This window comes from Pteropus vampyrus, unplaced genomic scaffold, assembly GCF_000151845.1.
Source record: "Pteropus vampyrus isolate Shadow unplaced genomic scaffold, Pvam_2.0 Scaffold99, whole genome shotgun sequence".
NCBI classification, from domain to species: Eukaryota; Metazoa; Chordata; class Mammalia; order Chiroptera; family Pteropodidae; genus Pteropus; species Pteropus vampyrus.
Genome location: NW_011888880.1, coordinates 3,820,397 through 3,828,546, shown reverse-complemented (window position 1 = coordinate 3,828,546; position 8,150 = coordinate 3,820,397).

The following is an 8,150-nucleotide window of genomic DNA, read 5'->3' as shown; positions in this document are numbered from 1 at the left end:
CCCAGATTGCTCTTTGGCCCCTTCCACTACTGTGAGGACACAGTGAAAAGACAGCCATCTATGATCTAGGAAGTGGACTCTCCGTAGACACCAGATCTGCTGGCACCCTCATCTTGGACTTCCCAGCTTCCAGAACTGTGACAGATAAGTTCTGTTGCTTACAAGCTACCCAGCCTATGCTAGTTTATTATAGCTGCTTGAAAAGACAAAGACAATATGTAGTTAATTTTTTTTCCAGAGTTCCATGCAGACCTTCTGGCTCCTTTCATTTAAAGATGACACCTGTCATTCCCCTTCATCCGACCGTTATTCTTCAACTTCCCCGAGTTTAGCAGATTTTAACCTAAGATGATTAGGGGCTCAGACTATTTCTCAGCAAATATTCAATAATCAAAATTATTCTGTGAGGGCTTATGTTAAATTTAGGGCCTTGTATTAATAAAATGTATACTAATTGCAAAGAGAGTTGTCCCAAGAGAAAAAATATGTGTCAAAATTTCCTTAGCCTGGAATGGAAATATCTGTAGAATGATAAATGTTGCCTATAATACTTTGACATAAAGAAAACTGAGGCTTTTTTAAATCTAAGTTAGCTTCAAAGAAAGTAAGGAGATTATTCTAAAACCATCCTGGGTATTGTCAGTTGCCAAAATAGCTTGAATAATAAGATTAAGGAATAAATTCTTTCCTTAATGGAATATACTTTTTATCTACAAAATAAAATTCAGGTGCAACATTGAGAGAAAAACTGAACTTTTCAATACCAAAAAGAAAAAGAAAAATTTGTTAATCCTATTTTGGAAAAGTAAAAACAATTCTGTATCCTTTATGGGGGATTCTATTTACAGTCAATCACTGAAAAGTGGAAAATATAGAAAAATATGAAGAAAAAGTATCCATAATTTCTAAGTGTTAGGACTCTTTCTACTGTAGGTAACAGGAAAACCCAATTCCAATTTCTTAAGCAAAAGGAGATATATCGGCTCCTAGAACTGAAAAAGCAGGCCTAGATTAGCTTCTGGCACCAGTGGATTTGAGATCAAATAGTGTTACCAGAACCAGATTTCTGTCTCACCATCTCTGGCTTTGCCATCCGTGAGGATGACTCCCATCTCGGGGGTGGGGGGGACCTCTTTGGGGCTGCAGTGTGGCTGCTGTCCAGCCACTCCAGCACTAACTACCTTATGCCCAGTTCCAAATCTTGTGGGAAAAGAATCTGCAACCCCGATAGCTGAAACCAAAGCTTCAGAATTGTGTTGGCTCTGAATGGCCCTGAATGGCCCCGAATCCCTCCCAGGTTCGGGGTACTGACTGACTTGGGGGACCAGGGCTGACGCCTGCCTCCCAGGCCACATGGACTACAAATAGTGGGGAGCTCGATGCCAGAACGAGAACTGGAGCTGATGCATGAAGGAGAAGGAATGAGAATGGGAGAAAAATCACAAATGTCTGCTACTAAAATGCCATCACTGAAAGATAACAACTATTAGCATTTTGTTACATGTGTACACACATACACACACGCATAAGAAATTAGAGTACTTAAAAACTGGTTTATAGAAACCAGACATAAAATTTTTAATTTTGTATTATTCCATTTATACAAAATTTTAAAAAATTAATTCTAAAAGATTAGTGGGTGCCCGGGGCTGGAGGAAGGAAGATTGTAGAACTGTTCTATGTCTTAATTATGATGGTACTTATACCATTTGTCAAAACTCATAAAACTATACTCTCCAAATGTGTGAGTTTTATTGTATGTAAGTTATATCTAACTAAAGTTTAAAATAAAACTAAACTAAAAAATAAAAACTGATTTATAGTCTTCTCCTTTTACTTTATAGTATACAATAAGCATTGTTGTGTGAGAAGACGCAATCTTCAATTTGACAATTAGCACACAGTCCAAAAATCGTAGAATTAATAGAGCTACGTTAAAATTTCAAATCAAACTCAGGAACGTATTCAAGACTGTAAAATATAAAAAAATAATCCAAGTTTATTAATTTTTCAATGGATGTCAGAGCTACTAATCTATCAAATACTTTGTATGTAGCTTCTGAGCAAATTGTTCATGACTAATTTTAACATTTTCCTTAACTCATTCAAGAGATAAGTATAATGAAAACTAAAGTAGTATTCCAGACAAGGACAGAATAGGCATGATCAATTATTCTTATTTATTTTACATGACTAATAATTGAAATTCCCCTCAGTCAAAACAACTCTGATATAATAATACCATCCTGGTCAGGGACCAGTGGTAACTGATATGAAGTACAGCAAGGACAGAGCTGGTTAGAAAACTCAGGTTCACATTAAAGTGACAATGTAGCAAATATATATATGCATCTGCTATCGACTGGTTAAGAACAAAACCTAATCCAATGCTACCAACTACATATTCGATTTCTCTTGTATCTTCACAACCACCATTACCTAAAGGGTCTCATTACTCTTCCTATAATCCTCCATTTTAATAGAATTTAGGGATCTTGTAACTTAGGGTGTGTAGCACTCACAGTACGCTACAGTAGAAGGTGCTAGAGTTGAGCTCTGTGGTGAAAGGCCAACAAGATCTGTTCCTTCCAGATACTGCAGTGAAGCTCAGTCCTCAACTGTGTCAGCTTGGGAACAGGAATATGTTTACTTTGGTATTGCTAAATGTTTATATGACACTTGAGATGATAGAAAATCTCCGAAAAGCTTTTATATGCCGTCTCTCTCAATGATTTGCCTAGAGTGGCATTTTTATATACATTTGTACAAATGGAGGGTCTAAGTCAGCATCGATGGGTATCTCAAGACCTTGCCTCCAGGACAAGGATTCATGATTCCTTCTAAGAAACAGAAAACCATTCTGGACTTGGAGAAGGAAAGAAAGATTTTAGCAGAAAATATATATTTTTTTCTTTTAGAAAGATAACTTTGGCAGGTTGGCAGAATGGACTGATGAGCAGAGAAAAAAGTTGAGGTAAATTGTAATAGGTCAGGCTTGAAATGACAAGGGCCAGAACGTGAATTTAGCATTTACAGGTGTAGGTGTAAATAAAAATAAAGAGACAGTCTGACAGTATCAATATAGACAAAAGTTTGACTCTCTACTCCTTGCCCAGTGAGTCAGGGCAAGAGTCACAGCCGAAGTAGGACAAAGCAATGGCGTCACCATGTTGCCTAGTCAGTCATTCGGAGCACATTTATGTATGTTGACTTTTGTGTCTTTTTAACAGGCTTTCATCTTTAAAACAAACAAACAAAACTTCCCTGTTTCTGCCTTAAAAAGATTTTCTAAGCTCTCTGTGCTTTTCCTGCCCCAGCTCTGGAGTCGATCATTTCTCTGAGGAGCCCTGGCACTCACAGTGGGGAATGGTATTACAGAGCAAGGTCCGAGGGCTAGGGGTGCCCAATTCCACTGGAACATTTCTGCTTCCAGGACCTGTCAGCAGCTACAGCTAGAACACACGCTCGCACGCACACACACGCACACACACATGCGCACACACGCACATGAGTATGCACATACATGTACATGTGCACATACATATGCATATTTTAGAATTCACGAATTCACACCAATACTCCCCATTCTAGTTCATCTCCACAGGGATCTTCTTTGCCTTCTCTCAAGCCACACGTGTGTAACCTTTCTCCGACAGTGAGAATTCCGGCTTCCAGAAACATCAACACATTTACTCATTCGCTCGATCCTATCATACCGCTAAACCAGTTGCAGAATTTCTTCGCCCACACTACTACAAAAAATAGGCCTAAAAAAAGCGATTCGTCATCTGCTTGCTATGTTTCACACCATCACCACCACTCCACGTCCCAAGTCTGAGGGTACGTGGTCAAATATCGTGTTCTTAAATTACTAGAATTCATCCCTCCCTTCTTTAGCGTGGTTATGTTACCTGTTTGAAATATAGTTAGTTCTTTTGTTTCAGTTTGCTTTCCATTTTAATTTTTTTCCTTTTCCATTGTTGTCGATTTTATTTTTTTAATATGCAGAACGTTAATAGAGTTCCAAAACTCGAAAGTATTCTAAATGATACACTCAGAAAAATGTCACTCGCTCTTTTCTCTCTTCCTACTGGGTCCCCTGTATGAATGACTGTACGTGACCAACTTCACTGTCTTTTGGTTTATCATTTCTGTGCAATAGTTAATAAAGATTAGTACATATTACACTAGTGTGTGTGTATATATATATGTTACTAATAACACACATACACACATTTGTGTGTAATTAGTATATCTAAAGTTACCTCTTCTTTACTAAAGGTAGTTTACGAAGCATGCTCTATATAGGCTCTTTTGCTCTTTTCCACTTTGGTGTTCTTACTTAGCAATATATTCAGAAAATCACTCCACATCAGTTCATAGAGATGATCTCATTCTTTGTTATAACTGTATAGTACTCCATTTCGTCTATTCGACCTGTCCCCTATATATGAAAATGTAGATACTTTCCAATATTTGTTGGGATTTGTTTTCTTTATCTGTTTACATGTAATTTAACAATCATAATGTTTTCTGTCTCTTAGTAATGCTGAAATTGTGAGATTTGTGTAATTTTATCTACTTTTGTTGTGATTTTATGTCATTTGGGGAAAGTACGTACATGTACATGGATGCTACCTATCATTTGTTAAGACAGGATACCACCCCACGCTATCCCTACCACCAACAAGAAGGTTTTACTTTAAGGTGCCTGTATCCATGCTCAGATCACTGGGATTCCTCACAGAGCAGTGGACATTTTTAGAGGTTATTGCTCTTGTTTTATCCTAGAAACAATAATGACACAAAAAAATGGGGGTGAGAGCCTAAGCTCAAAACACTTCTCTAGATAACTCTTTAATTAATCACCTATCAATTCTTACCTTTTTTCTCACCAGCTCTTGGTCTATAGTCTTTCTGTGGCTTTGGCACTAGCTGCTCCCTCTATCATAGATACTTTCCTGAAATTCTTCTGGAATTTAGCTGTGTCCTAGTTGATCATTCATCGTTATCCCTTTGGTTTTCCATCTTCGAGAAACTGGTTTAGAGATCTGATCTTCTGTTTTCTTTTCCCCTCTCAGGGCTATCATGATTTAACTCTATTTTAAATTTCCTTATAGTTCCTTCAGTGAAATGTGTAGGGGTCAATGCGAATATTTAGTTAGATGATCTTGTATCATTTCTTTTCCCTTAGAGCATGGATAGCACGATGAACTCTGCATGAATGGTATGGAGTGAGATCGCACTGTTTATGGGAAGTGTTAATGCACGTGAGAGTTTTCACCCTGGGCAGGAAGTGTGGTTTACAGGAAGCGTGTTGTTAGTTCTGCTGCAGGCTGGAGACACAAGTCATTGAAGATGAAAGAGCTAATGGAGTGAAAGAAATGCCAGGTTGGTTGTCCTGGCCGGTCCAGAGGTTCCTAGCGGAATATTTTGCCTTCCAGTAAGCTCATTCCTAGAATATAAAGGGGCTTTATAGGATAATAGAACCATAAGTAGATACCAAGAATTCAGCCTCCTCGTCTTCCCACTTTCTAATGCTTCTGTTCACAGAAAACATCCAAGAACTCGGCTTATCTCACTGCACTAATGATACCCATCATCCACACTAGGTAATTTCAGGTATGAAGTAGAGTCTCCTGCAGGATTCAGATACCAAGAAAAACTAAGCTGTTTTTTCTACTTGTATATCATTCCTGCACACCATCTTTCTGTAACAGCAGCAGTAATATCCCATTTAAAAATCTTTATTAGATAAAGGGAAAGGCTGGCTGTTTCTCAAAGAGCATTCAGTTGAAATGGCAGTGTACTTTTTGAACTAAATTTAAGGGATTTCATGTAGAATCACTTCAACTTTTTAGCATGAGCTGTAAACACTGAAAGATCTTAGAAAACAAAAGCTATTTTTCTTCACGGGCACAGAGAGAGAAAAGGTATTTTAACATTTGACAATGACCAACACTCATGTACTGCTGAATTATCCTGCATTCACTGTACAAAAAGAACTGGAGAGCAAGGATCCCTCCCCTTCGGCGCTGTGTGGGGTTTTCTTCCCTGCATGTTGCGTTGTGCCTGCCGTGGTGATTGACCATCAGCGTTGTCCATTGCTTAGTTCTTATTTCCTTTGGTTTTTTTAAATCCCTGTGGGAAGTGTCTAAATATTCGTTCATTTGTTTTCTCCTTTCCTCCTGAAGCTGGACTTCTGCCGCTTTGCAGGTTGCTCATTAACGACCGCATATAAAAAGTGTACTGGGGGACCTCAGGCTCAGACAAGAATGATTTTCTTCCCCAGGAATCTGACTCACAGCCTCCTTATTCAATGCCTTTTTTTTTTTTTTTTTTGAACTGCAATGTGTCGTGTATTAACTTGGATTCACATTCACAGAAAAAACATGTCCCTGTCATAACCATACACAAACAGGGGGAGGGGTGTTCTCAAGTATGAGTTTCTGATGCCATCTCAAATTTTTTGATTTTTTTTTTCTCTCTTTTTTCTTTCCTACCTGTTCATCTGTCACGTTGCACGCTGTACGGATGGGTGTTTCAAAAAGACTGAAAAAACAGATAGATAACAGCATAAAGTTGATGGAAGCTTACCAAACTCCAGCGAAGTCTTTGATATGAAGAGAGTTCATAAAAATAAATAAAGTGGATTTAGAATTTTCAACTTCAAAGCCTTATCACTGTATCCCTTTAATCAAAGATTAAAAATGCAGTAAATAGCCTTCTGGCTCGAAACTGTGAAGAGCTTATGAAGTCTACTTTATTAAGTCCCCAGCAGTCTGCCCATTCTTTCTGCACTGAGTTACAGAACAGCAGTTAAAAACACGGGCTTCCTAGCCAGAAACACTGGGCGTCTGATGCGCCTCTAACACTTACTGCTTACATGATTTGGAGTTACTTAATATTTCTGAGCTTCATTTTTCTAAGGTATAAAATGGAGTAGTAGTAGTAGTAGTAGGAAAAGGAGGAGGAGGAGGAGTAGTAATAATAATAGTATCTACTTTATGGAGTTGTTACTATTGAATTAGGTAGTATATGCAAGGTGCTTAGCAGAGAGCCTGACACATAGTAAGTGGAGGAAAATATTAACAAACACAAAGAAACACCCTTTGAATAATATTTCTATTCTATTACAAAAGATAACTTGTGAGCTTGCGACCCATGAGTATTTGCTCTTTCAATATCTTTATTTTGTGTATGGAATTTTTATCCTCTAGATGTAACTTCTAAAAATGCTTAAAGAAATATATTTTTCCATACTGTGAGAAAGTGTAGGAAAAAAAAAAAAACATGGAGAAGAGAAGCAAAGCAAGAAGCACGAGCTGAGAGAAGTGAGTGAGTGAATACTAAATCTGCAGGATGCTCAGTAGTGACCACCATCCTGAAGCCTGGTCCACAAAGGGGACTAGGGACAAAAGTCTTTGGCCTTGTAGAGAAGGAAGCTAGGTCAAAGTCCATTCACTTAAAGACAGGATCCTGGAGGAAATGTAATCTCAGGAACAGGACAAACTAGGAAAATAACCTTCCCACAAAAGCAGTTGTCAAGAAAGCTTTCTGACGTGGCCTTGGTTCTAGTTAGAATTAAATAAAAAAGTCTTGCCTGGGAATGTTTGATCACTGTCCAGGATTTGTGTGTATTTAGGGCCCGATTTACAGTCTTTTCATGGCCCTAAAAACTGTAAAGCAAAACCTGTAGTTTAAAGTGTATGCAAGTTTATAATGCCCCAGGTAACGTCAGGAGCAAACAAAATTTCCCTGAAGGTATACATGCTCAAGTTCAATTTTAAAGAATTCTCAGAAGCACTTCCAGCAAATATAAGTTCACGATAAAAATATAATAAAACACATAAGAAAATAAGTCACCATGAGCAAGTCAGAAAAAATACCCAACAACAAAATCAGATCTGCAATAACATGACACTAGAATTTTTAAGCGCAGAATATAAAATAATTATGTTAAATGTGTTTAAAGAAAAAAATGTAAAATGACAGGAGCAAGATATTATTTAAAAAAAAAAATTAACAAGAAAGTGTTTTTTCAGAACCAAAGAGAAGTTCTAGAAATGAATGATGAAATAATTTAATTAATATTAGAAACGCCCAGAATTAGACAGCACACCTGAGTTAAGAATTAGAAAATTTGAAGG